Source organism: Halichoerus grypus, chromosome 8 (assembly GCF_964656455.1).
Source record: "Halichoerus grypus chromosome 8, mHalGry1.hap1.1, whole genome shotgun sequence".
Lineage (NCBI taxonomy): Eukaryota > Metazoa > Chordata > Mammalia > Carnivora > Phocidae > Halichoerus > Halichoerus grypus.
In genome coordinates, this window is record NC_135719.1 from 33,890,907 (window position 1) to 33,903,682 (window position 12,776).

Here is a 12,776-nt window from a genome sequence, read left to right on the forward strand (position 1 = left end):
GTGGATTCCCCCCCTCAGCCATGGGCAAAGCTCCGGCTTCCTGCCTGCCTGGCTGAGATATACCTTCCCTCACAGAATGAGGACCAACAGCACAGCAAACTTTCCTCCTTATAGCACATTTTCCCAGCAGGTGGCATGGCAATGACTTATGGCCTTAATAATCTCTTACATTTATCTATAACACTTTATACTCCAAAGTGCTGCACTTGTTCATCTCTTTGAAACAGCAAAACCACTCTCCAGGGCCACATCTTCTTGCTTCAATAACAGACACAACCTCAGGAAGGCTTCTTGACTTATTTACAATCACGAAGATATATGTGGGAAACCTGGAGCTAACTGGAGCCAGAATCCAGGACTTCTTACCCTTAATATTTGTTCACTAAAATCTGCATCTATTTATTCTATTTATCTATTTATTTAGATTAGCTGTCTTTAAAAAGTTGTCCCTAACAGAAACAATAAAACACAGCTTGACAGATTTCCTGGGCCTTTCAGCCAAAAAAAAAAGGAGCATTTGGACATATTGACTTCCTCTTCTCCTTTAACTCTTACAAAACTAAACACACATATTAATCCAATGAAAAAGTATGTATTTTGCACCCAGTGTCCAGCTCTGTGTAAGGTGCTTTAAAACATGGCTTCCACTTTTCCTGAGGCAGCAGCTGGGGAAAGAGGGGGCATATGGTGTCCCAGGAAGATTCTACACTTATTGTGACATGGGTGCACTGTGGTTTGAGGGTTCCAAGCCACTGCTGGCACTTAACATCATATAAGTGAGTCAGGGCATGCACACTGTTATTGGGGAACCACCATGCAATAATAGTCAAAGACATGTTCATAGAAAGGGAGGTCTTGGGAAAAGAGGTGTCCAGCAGGGCTGGGGAGAGAGAAGGGTTAGCTGGCAAGAATGATATCTGGAAGGTAAGTCCTTGGGGTAAGACTACTGCCTGAAGACATCTAGTTTCAGTGAATATGGGGGGAAACCACTGAGCCCTCAATGGGGGAAAGCCTCCACCAACTCAAAGCGCCCTCACTGATCCCACTTTCAATGCTGTTAATGTTCCTGTTTTACTAACAGTAAAGCAGATGTAAATTGCTTGTATGACAGACTAGAGGGAAATTCAAATCTTAGTCTCAGACTTCTATCACAATGTGGTTTGGCATTTACCAGGATGACCAAAGATTGTGGGGACTCTGAAAGCCAGAGAAATTCACACCCAATTTTCATTTCTCTGGGGAAAATAATGTTCTATTTATTGGTGTAATTATTTCTCCTACTTTCTAAAATAAAGAGAAGAAACAAGCTCTAGTATCACCTCAGTGGTACCCATTACTTTATAATATTGAATACTCATACTACTATGAAAAATAGATTTTTTTATAGAAAACTAGAAGCTGTAATAAATACAAAGGAGTCTAAATCTGTAGCTCTCCAACCTGTCTACTGAGCAGGCATTATTCTTTAGGAGGGTGGGATGACTCAGGACTCACCACGAAGGGAGATTGACAGCTGAGAAGCTGGTAAGAACCTGCAGACTCAGAACATCTGTTGTCTTCCCAGTAATCAACATGACATTTTTGATTGCTGTTTCAAGAAAACAGAGTGTGTCAGCCACAGCATCTTTCTGTTTATTTTTGGTGCTTTTATTTTTTGAAATCATGAACCAGAATCAGTACATAGAATAAGAGATAAATACTCTTCATTGGTTCTGCCTTTAAAATAGTCTGCCCTTTGTTTTTGTTAATTTCCTGAATATAGACATAATAATCTATATAGCTCAAGTTATTATTGGCAAACCCAGTCAGTAATTCAAGATAAATCTTGAATTTAGGAATCTTCAGAATTACATATGCCATATTTTGATCAGATCTCTTTTTTTACTAATCTAGCTAATATAACATGAACCCTGAATTCAGGATTAAGAAGCACCTTTTGCAATATTCCAGTCGATTTAAAATGTATGGATTTATAAGCCAAATTGGTTTGAAATTTTTAATTATATTATAGTCCTTTCCTAGATCACAGTGAGCAATTAGTATGTTGTTTGTTTTTACTCTTAAAACAATAACAACAAACAAACAAACAAAAACAAGGTGGATCTCACACCTATGTGACCTCTTTGTGAAGTGGACTCCTCATTAACCCTCTGCTTACCCTGAAGCCCACTGCGGTCTGAGTTCCCTAGGCCAAGGACACTGAGAATAACTCCTGGAGTTTTAACATTACTTTAATTAACAATAGAAATCAAGTCCTGACTCAATAAAATAACTTCAAACTATTATTGAGAAATTAGCTTGTGATGTAACGACTTTATCAAATTATCTTCTTTAGTATTTCTAAGAGTGTTTTGTGCCTAAAATAAACTACAATGAGCTCCCACCTCACACTCATTAGGATGGCTACTATTAAAAAACAGAAAATAACAAGTGTTGGTGGGGATGTGGAGAAACTGGAGTGCTTGCATGTTGCTGGTGGGAATGTAAAATGATGTAGCCACTATGGAAAACAGTATAGTGGTTCCTAATAAAATTAAACATTGAGTTACCATATGGTAACACCATTAGGTTGTTTATTTGGGATCTTTCTCAAATGTGGGCATTTATTGCTATGAACTTCCCTGTTAGAACTGTTCTGTTACATCTCATAAGTTTTATTATGTTGTAGTTACTATTTCATTTGTCTCAAAACACTTTTTTATTTGTCCTTTAATTTTTTCTTTGATCCATTGGTTGTTCAGGAGAGTTTTAGTTTAATTTCCATGTATTTGTGAATTTCCTAGTTTTCCTCTTGTTATTGATTTCTCATTTTATACTATTGTGGTCATTTTAATCTTCTTGAAATTGCTAAGACTTGTTCTGTGGCCTAACATATGGTCTATCCTAGAAAGTGTTCCATGTGTGCTTGAAAATAATGTGTATTCTGATATTGTCAGATAGTATTTTCTGTACATGTGTTGCTCTGTGTTGTTCAAATCCACTGTTTATTGATTCTGTCTGGATGATCAATCCATTATTGAGAGAGGTGTACTAAATTTCCTAACTATAATTGTATTGTTTATTTCTCCTTTTAGATCTATTAGTTTTTGCTTTGCATTTTTAGGTGTTTCTATGTTGGGCACATAAATATTTACAATTTTTATATCTACTTGAGTATTTATTATTATATAATGACTTTCTTTGTCTCTCTTTTTTCTTTTTTCTTTTATTTTTTTATTTAAATTCAATTAGCCAACATACAGTACATCTCCAGTTTTTGATGTAGTGTTCAGTGATTCATCAGCTGCATACAATACCCAATGCTCATCACATCATGTGCTCTCCTTAATGCCCATCACCCAGTTACCCCATCCCCCCACCCACCTCCCTTTCTGCAACCGTCAGTTTGTTTCCCTAAGTCAAGAGTGTTTTGTGGCTTTGTCTCTTTTTTATCATTTTTAGTTTAAGGTCTGTTTTGTCTGACATAAACACAGCTATGCCTGTTTGTTGTTGTGGTGGTGGTGGTGGTGGTGGTGGTGGTTGTTGTTACCATTTGCTAGAAATAACTTTTCCCATTCATGCACTCTCAGGCTATGTATGTCTTTAAGGAATAAAGTGAGTCTCTTGTGGGCAGCATATTGTTGGATCTTGGTTTTATTAATAATCCAGTCAGCCATTCTCTGTCTTTATTAGAGGACTTAATCTCTTTATGTTTAAAGTAATTATTGATAAGTAAGGACTTACTGTTGCCATTTTGTTAATTGTTTTCTTGTTGTTTAGTAGGTCCATTGTTCCTTGTTTCTTATTCTGCTGTCTTTTTTCGTGTTTTAATGTCTTGTGGTATCAGTATGCTAGGACTTTGTCATTTTCTTTTTAATTACTTTCTTTTTAATTACTACAGATTTTCCTTTGTGGTTATGACAAAGCTTACATAAAACATCTTAAAATTATAACACCCTATTTTAAACTAATAATAATTTAACTTCAAAAGCATTTCTAAGCTTTAGACTTTTACTTCTCCCTCCCTTCACATGTTAGATTATTGATGTTATAATTTATGTATTTTTTTACATTGTGTAACTGATAGATTATTGCAGTTATGATTATACTTACTACATTTTTTAACTATGAAACCAGAGCTGTTATTACACACCACCATTTACCATAATACAGAATCCAAGTTTGCCTATGTACTAATCATTACCAGTGAGTTTTACATTGCCCTCTTTTTATGTTTTATGATGTTAATTAGTGCCCTTTTATTTCTACTCAAAGAACTCCTTTTAGCATTTCTTGTAAGACAGGTTTAGCGGTGATGAATTCCCTCAGCTTTTGTTTCTACAAGAAAACATTTATCTTTCCCTTATTTCTGAAAGAGATTTTTGCCAGAAATTGTATTCTCGATTAATAGTTTTTTTCTTTCAATATTTTTCATATATCACCCCATTCTCTTATGATCTGAAAGTTTCTGTTGAGAAATCTGCCTATAATCTTATGGGGGTTCACACAAATGTAAAGTCTCTCTTTCCTCTTGCTGCTTTTAAATTTCTTTGTCTTTGACTTTTGACAATTTATTTATAATTTGTCTCAGTGCATCTTTATTTAAGTTCAACCTATTTGGGATCCACTGGGCCTCTTGGGTCTGGATGATTATTTCTTTCCCAGGTTTGGAAAGTTTCCAGCCATTATTACTTTAAATATATTTTCTGTCCCTATCTCTTTCTCTTCTGGAATTCCCATAATAAAATTTCTTTTTTAAATTGTGTTCCATAATTCCTGTAGGCTTTCTTCACTCTTTTTTTTTTTTCTTTTTTTCTTTCTGCTCTTCTGACTGGATAGTTTCAAATGTCCTATCTTCTAGGTTGCTGATTCTTTCTTTTGCGTGGTCAAGTCTGCTTTTGAAGTGCTCTATTGAATTCTTCAGTTCAGTTATTATATTTTTTTAACTCTAGAATTTCTGGGGTTTTTTAAATATAGTTTCTGTTACTTTGTTGAATTTCTTGTTTTGTTTATACATTGTTTTCCTAATTTCATTTAGTTGTCTCTGTGTTGTGTTCTTAAAAGTTCACCAAAATTCTTTTTTTTTTAATCTTTTTTTTTTTTTAAAGATTTTATTTATTTATTTGAGAGAGAGAGAATGAGAGAGAGAGCACATGAGAGGGGGGAGGGTAAGAGGGAGAAGCAGACTCTCTGCTGAGCAGGGAGCCCGATGCGGGACTCGATCCAGGGACTCCAGGATCATGACCTGAGCCGAAAGCAGTCGCTTAACCAACTGAGCCACCCAGGCGCCCCAAGTTCACTAAAATTCTTTAAGAGGATTATTCTGAATTCTTTGTCTGACAATTCACAGATCTCCATTTCTTTGAGGTTAGTTAATACAGCTTTATGAGTTTCCTTCAGCAGTGTCATATTTACCTGGTTTTTCATGATTTTTGATCCCTTGCGTTGGTATCTGCACATTTGAGTAAGTGGTCTTTTTCAGACTTTGTATGTTTGCTTTGGCAGAGACAATTCTTTACCATTCAGCTCAGTTTGGGTTTCTAGACAAGTCTTCTGGAAACATCTCTGGGCAGATAAGGCCTGCTGTTAGGGTCAATTTTGGATGCAAGGTAACTGAGTTCTGAGGTTAGAGGTGGGGAGGGGAGTGTGCCACTGGCTGAGAAGAGCTTGATAGAACTGCCAGCTTGATTAAGCTGTAAGATGGACCTTCCAATTACCTGAAATCTCTCGTCAGGTGTAGTAGATGGTCAAGACTGGATACTATATTCAGCAGCAGATGAGGCTATGAATTAGTTTTCCTGTCCTGACTAGGGAACTGGACGAGACCCAAGGCCTGCACACCTCATTGTCTGGGGACCCAAATAAGGCAAAAGTATGCACTGAATATCCTGGTCAGGTGAGGCCACCAGTTTTGCTCTGCAGACAAATCCATGGGCTGTGCTCTCTGTTAAAATGCCACTGCAAGCAGGGCTGTTGGATGGGTGACTCAGCATCTGTGTGCTCTGGTAAAGTAGGTTAGGCAGTCTGAAGACTGTACTCAGCAATAAGTGGGGCTACAAATTAGTTTTCCTGTTTGGGTGCAGTGGGGGAAGCAGCTCCAAGGTCATTAATGCTCTTTGTTTGTGATCTTGACATGTCTCAAGTCCCTTTATTGAACAGGGCCACTGGCTTTGCTCTGAAGGTGATCAGCACTACCCACTTACCTCTTGGCTCGAGTTGCCAGATTATGCAGCTTCCAGCTCTTCTCACCAGCCCTCCCTTTCAAATGGGTCTGTGAACTTTTCTCTGCAGCAGGTAGGGTTATGACTCTGGCTTCTACTTCTGTGAAACTGGGAGGGTCCACTTCAGGCAAGTCTCAAATTTTCCCGAACAGGCTTTCTATTTGGGAGGAGCTGTGCCATGATCCATGTGGGTGGGGTTATGCCTGAGCTCTTATGTCTGGACATAGACAGACCACGTTCCAGGACCAAAGTACCTCTCATTTTGGGACCCAAATCAGGCAGACCTGTACCCTGCCAACTTCCCTGGTCAGATTGCACCCTTGGCTCAGTTCTGCAGATAAGCAAAACTGCTGGTTGGGATTATTACTTGGATTCTGCAGGTAAGAACTCAGTCTGCCAAGATTTGAGTTCTGGTTGTTGGAAGCCCCTCCCCAATTACTGGTCACAATTGGATTCCCAGTGGTTGAGCACCACAGATTCCCATGCAATTCCTATGCAGCAAAACCACAGTAGGAGCTACATGAAATAACCCACAAAACTGGGGATAGGGCTGAATATCACTCCTGGGTTCTCTTTTTCTACTCTAGTAACCACAGGCTCAGGGGAGACCTCTCACCATGCTGTTATGCTGGCCTGGGGGAGGAACAATTCAGTCTCTTACCTTTCTGATGTAGTCTCTCTTGGTCTCTGTTGTGCAGGAAGGATGCCCCAGCCTCATTCCTGTGTTCTAGGATTCTCTCAATAGTGTCTTATCCATAAATAGTTGTTAGTTGTTCTTGTGAGGGGGAGCAAAATCAGGAAAAACCTATGTCACCATCTTGGTGATGTCACTCCCTTTCATTCCTTCTTAAAAACCTCATTTATCTACATGAAATAGAAGTAGATTACATTCCTTTGACTTGGGCAACTATTTAAATTTGATCTCTTAAAGTCCACGGCCTTGGTGGTAGAGTGAAGAGGCTGGATTAGATCAGTACCTTAATCCCTTCCAGTTTTCACATTCTAAAATCCTGAACATAGTTTTATTTTGTATAAATTAAAAAGGACTTCTTGAGCATTTTATGTGTCCTTGTCTACACAATGGATTTCAGGGATTGAGGGAGCAAGTGTAGTTGCTAAGAGTCCAGAGGAGGGGGCAGTGTGCTCAGTGCAGAGGCTGACCTCACCATGTGCTGTCTTTGAAACCTTGACCAAGGAAGCCAGTCACTAATCCCCTTGAGCCTCAGGCACCTCATTTGCAAAGTGAAGATTATAAAGGTGCTTGCCTCCCAGGGTTGTTTTAAGACTTAAATTAGTTCATGATTATTTGAAAGCATTTAGAATAGTGTCTGGAAAAGAATGAGTGCTTTTAAGTTTATTAAGTAAATCTCACATATGGAACCAAATCTGGCAGAAGGATCCTACACATGGATTAAGGTAAGAAATTACATAGGAACCTTTTTTGGGAAAGGTTTAGCAAAGGCAACCGAGATTGTGAAAAAGATACAAATAACATGTTCTTATTAGATTCAGTGTGAATGGAAATTAGCAAGTGCAATACACCTACTTGGAAACAGCCTCAACATCAGGTTAGGAACGTTTTCTCTCTTAAATGGATCACTAGAATCTTTTCATAGGAAGATATTAGGTGAAACATTATAAATGACTAAGGTTTTTCACTTCTCAAGTTGAAGACAAACTGTCCTTCAAGAAATATCTACTAATCCATTGTGTTTGCTCTTCCCTTATTTAAATTACCAAAGCCAAGTATTCTGATGTATTTAGTTGTGTCCCTTGCAAATGAAAAGGTATTTTATTAATGAATTCTTTTTTTTAATTTTATTATGTTATGTTATACAGTACATCATTAGTTTTTGATATAGTGTTCCGTGATTCATTGTTTGCATATAACACCCACTGCTCCATGCAATACGTGTCCTTAATACCCACCACCAGGATAGCCCATCCCCCCCACCCCCCTCCCCTCTAAAACCATCTGTTTGTTTCTCGGAGTCCATAGTCCCTCATGGTTCATCTCCCCCTCTGATTTCCCCCCCTTCATATTTCCCTTCCTTCTCCTAATGTCTTCCATGCTATTCCTTACATTCCACAAATAAGTGAAACCATATGATAATTGACTTTCTCTGCTTGACTTATTTCACATAGCATAATCTCCTCCAGTCCCATCCTTGTGGATGCAAAAGTTGGGTAGTCATCCTTTCTGATGGCTGAGTAATAATCTATTGTATATATGGAACACATCTTCTTTATCCATTCAGCTGTTGTAGGGCATCTTGGCTCTTTCCACAGTTTGGCTATTGTGGGCATTGCTGCTATGGACATTGGGGTGCATATGGCCCTTGCTTTCACTACATCTCTGTCTGGGGTAAATACCCAGTAGTGCAATTGCTCGGTCATGGGGTAGCTCTATTTTTAATTTTTTGAGGAACCTCCACACTGTTTTCCAAAGTGGCTGTACCAACCTGCATTCCCACCAACAGTGTAAGAGTTTCCCCATTCTCCACAACCTCTCCAACATTTGTTGTTTCTTGCTTTGTCAATATTTGCCATTCTAACTGGTGTAAGGTGGTATCTCAATGTGGTTTTGATTTCAATTTCCCTGATGGCTAATGATGAACATTTTTTATGTGTCTGTTAGCCATTTGTATGTCTTCTTTGGAGAAGTGTTTGTTCATATCTTCTGCCCATTTTTTGACTTGATTATTTGTTTTTTGGGTGTCGAGTTTGAGAAGTTCTTTATAGATCATGGATATCAGCCCTTTGTAGTGTCATTTGCAAAAATCTTCTCCCATTCCGTGGGTTGCCTCTTTGTTTTGTTGACTGTTTCATTTGCTGTGCTTTTTATCTTGATGAAGTCCCAAAGGTTCATTTTCCCTTTGTGTCCTTTGCCTTTGGAGACGTGTCTTGAAAGAAGTTGCTGTGGCCAATGTCAAAGAGGCTACTGCCTGTGTTCTCCTGTAGGATTTTGATGGACTCCTGTCTCACATTGAGGTCTTTCATCCATTTTGAGTTTATCTTTGTGTATGGTGTGAGTTTCATTCTTCTGTATATGGCTGTCCAATTTTCCCAGCACCATTTATTGAAGAAACTCTCTTTTTTCCATTGTACGTTTTTTCCTGCTTTGTTGAAGATTATTTGACCATAGAGTTGAGGGTCCATATCTGGGCTCTCTATTCTGTTCCATTGGTCTATATGTCTGTTTTTGTGCCAGTACCATGCTGTCTTGGTGATCACAGCTTTGTAATAGAGCTTGAAATCAGGCAATGTGATGCCTCCAGCTTTGTTTTTCTTTTCCAACATTTCCTTGGTGATTTGAGGTCTTTTCTGGTTCCATAAAAATTTTAGGATTGTTTGTTCCAGCTCTTTGAAAAATGCCATTGGTATTTTGATCAGGATGGCATTGAAGGTATTGATTGCTCTGGGCAGCACAGACATTTTAACAATGTTTATTCTTGCAATCCATGAGCATGGAATGTTTTGCTATATTTTTGTGTGTTCTTCAATTTCTTTCATGAGTGTTCTGTATTTCCTTTACCTCTTTGGTTAGGTTTATTCCGAGGTATCTTATGGTTTTGGGTGCTATTGTAAATAGAATTGATTCTCTAATTTCTCTTTCTACAGTTACATTGTTAGTGTATAAGAAAGCAACTGATTTCTGTGCATTGATTTTGTATCCTGCCACATTACTGAATTGCTGAATGAGTTCTAGTAATTTGGGGGTGCAGTCTTTTGGGTTTTCCACATAAAGTATCATGTCCACTGTGAAGAAAGAGAGTTTGACTTCCTCTTTGCCAATTTGAATACATTTTATTTCTGTTCTGTTGTCTGATTGCTGTTGCTAGGACTTCTAGTACTATGTTGAACAATAGTGGCAAGAGTGGGCATCCTTGACATGTTCCTGATCTTAAGGGAAAGGCTCTCAGCTTTTCCCCATTGAGAATGATATTCGCTGTGGGTTTTTCATAGATGGATTTTATGAACTTGAGGAATGTTCCCTCTATCCCTATACTCTGAAGAGTTTTAATCAGGAAAGGATGCTGTATTTTGTCAAATGCTTTTTTTGCATCAAATGAGAGGACCATATGGTTTTTCTCTCTCCTCTTATTAATCTGTTCTATCACATTGATTGATTTGCAATGTTGAATGGCCCTTGCATCTCAAGGATAAATCCCACTTGGTCGTGGTGGATGATCCTTTTAATGTACTGTTGGATCTTATTAGCTAGGATTTTGTTGAGAATTTTGGACTCCATATTCATCAGGGATATTGGTCTGAAATTCTCCTTTTTGATGGGGTCTTTGCCTGGTTTGGGGATCAAGGTAATGCTGGCTTCATAGAATGAGTCTGGAAGCTTTCCCTTTGTTTCTATTATTTGAAACATCTTCAGGAGAATAGGTATTCTTTCTTCTTTGAATGTTTGGTAGAATTCCCCAAGGAATCCATCAGGCCCTGGACTCTTGTTTTTTGGGAGGTTTTTGATCACTGCTTCTTGTTGCTGGTTATTGGCCTATTCAGGTTGTCAATTTCTTCCTGTTTCAGTCTTGGTAGTTTATAGGTTTCCAGGAAGCCATCCATTTCTTTCAGGTTGCTCAATTTATTGGCATATAGTTGTTGATAATAATTTCTAATAATTGTTTCTATTTTCTTGGTGTTAGTCGTGATCTCTTCCCCTTCATTCATAACTTTATAAATTTGGGTCCTGTCTCTTTTAGATATGTCTGTCCAGTGGTTTATCGATCTTATTAATTCTTTCAAAGAACCAGCTTCTAGTTTCATTGATCTGCTCTACTGTATTTCTGGTTTCTAATTCATTGATCTCTGCTCTAATCTTAATTATTTCTCCTCTAATGTATGGCTTAGGCATCATTTGTTGCTTTTTCTCCAGTTCTTTAAAGTGTAAAGTTAGTTGGTGAATTTAGGATTTTTCTAATTTTTGAGTGAGGCTTCTATGGCTATGTATTTCCCCCTTAGGACCGCCTTTGCAGTATTCCATAGGTTTTGGACCAAAGTGTTTTCATTCTCATTGGTTTCCATGAATTGTTTAAGTTCTTCTTTGATTTCCTGGTTGACCCAAACATTCTTAAGCAAAGTGGTCTTTAGTTTCCAAGTATTTGAATTTAGTCCAAATTTTTTCTTGTGATTGAGTTCCAGTTTTAAATCATTATGGTCTGAGAATATGCAGGGAATAATCTCAGTCTTTTGGTATTGGTTGAGACATGATTTGTGACCCAGTATGTGGTCTATTCTGGAAAAAGTTCTGTGTGCACTGGAGAAGAATGAGTATTCTGTTGTTTTAGGGTGGAATGTTCTGTATATATCTCTGAGGTCCATCTGGTCTAGTGTGTCATTCAAAGCTCTTGTTTCTTTGTTGACTTTCTGCTTAGATGATCTGTCTATTGCTTCGTAAGCATTTGCCTTTCCTTCCTCCCAAGATGCCAATAAACTGATGCCAACAACTTTATGGAGAAAATAAAACTTTACTGAAAGACCTGTGTGAATAGCTAAGTGAATAGACCCAGAGATGATATTCATAGACATTCAAGAAGCAATGTGGGGGGGAAGATGTCATTTCTCCCCAAATGAATCTGCAGACTTAGTGCAATTCCAATTAGAAATCTACAGGGTCCTTAGCAGAAATTGATAAACTAAACCTAAAGCACGTGTTGATAGGTGTGTGGGTTAGTGGAGCTAAAACAATGTTGAAAATTAGCAATAATCACGCTCAGATAAACCTCATTTGCTACGATACTGCCACTGCGCAATGTTGAAATTAAAACAAAGATAGGAACTTAACTGTCTGAGACTTAAACCTATTAGAAATCCATGGAGATTAAACAATATAGTATTGACACAGAATTTGCAGGTTAGTGGAACAGGATAGCCCCCAAAGCTGTATGATTAATTCAGGAATTGAATGGTGGATGATAAAGATATCATTTAAAACCATGAAGAAAAAAGATTTTTCAGTAAATACAGGTACTAAAATTGAGTACCAATTTGTAAAGAAAATAGTGAGATAGATAATTCACATCATTTATAAGAGCAAGTCCCAGATTAATTTCAGAGTTAGTATGAAAATAAAGGCAACTTAGAGGGGCAGTCAGTTAAGAATCTGTCCTCAGCTCAGGTTGTGATCTCTGGGTCCTGGAATTGAGCACAACGTTGGGGTCCTAGCTCAGCAAGGAGTCTGCTTCTCCCTCTCCCTCTACTCCTTTCCCCTGCTCATGCTCTGTCTTTCTCTCTCAAATAAATAAATAAAATCTTAAAAGAAAAGAAAAGAAAGGCAACTTAGAAAAGATAGGCCATGTTTATGACTTTGGAGAAAGCAAGGCCGTCATATTCAATTAGTGATAGTCTTAGAGGAAGAGATTGAGATATCTTACTCCTTCAAAACTAAAAACTTATGTATGAATACAGATACCATAAATACATCATATTCAGATTATATAAAGAATACCTAACTACAAATAAGAAAAAAAAAAAAAAACCCAGTCAAAAATTTGGTTCAGTTGGTAGACTAGTGAAGGTTACTGAGTAATGCTAACAGCAAATCCAAAAATTTGCCAAAGGAGAACC

The 12,776-nt window shown here is 37.8% G+C and overlaps 1 non-coding gene across 1 annotated transcript; it reads right to left on the bottom strand.

The window, feature by feature from the left end:
• Positions 1-11,824: 11,824 nt before the first annotated feature.
• LOC144378909 (U4 spliceosomal RNA) lies at positions 11,825-11,966 on the bottom strand. The gene has a single exon (XR_013440865.1). It is a non-coding gene; the product is annotated as a U4 spliceosomal RNA (small nuclear RNA).
• Positions 11,967-12,776: the final 810 nt, after the last annotated feature.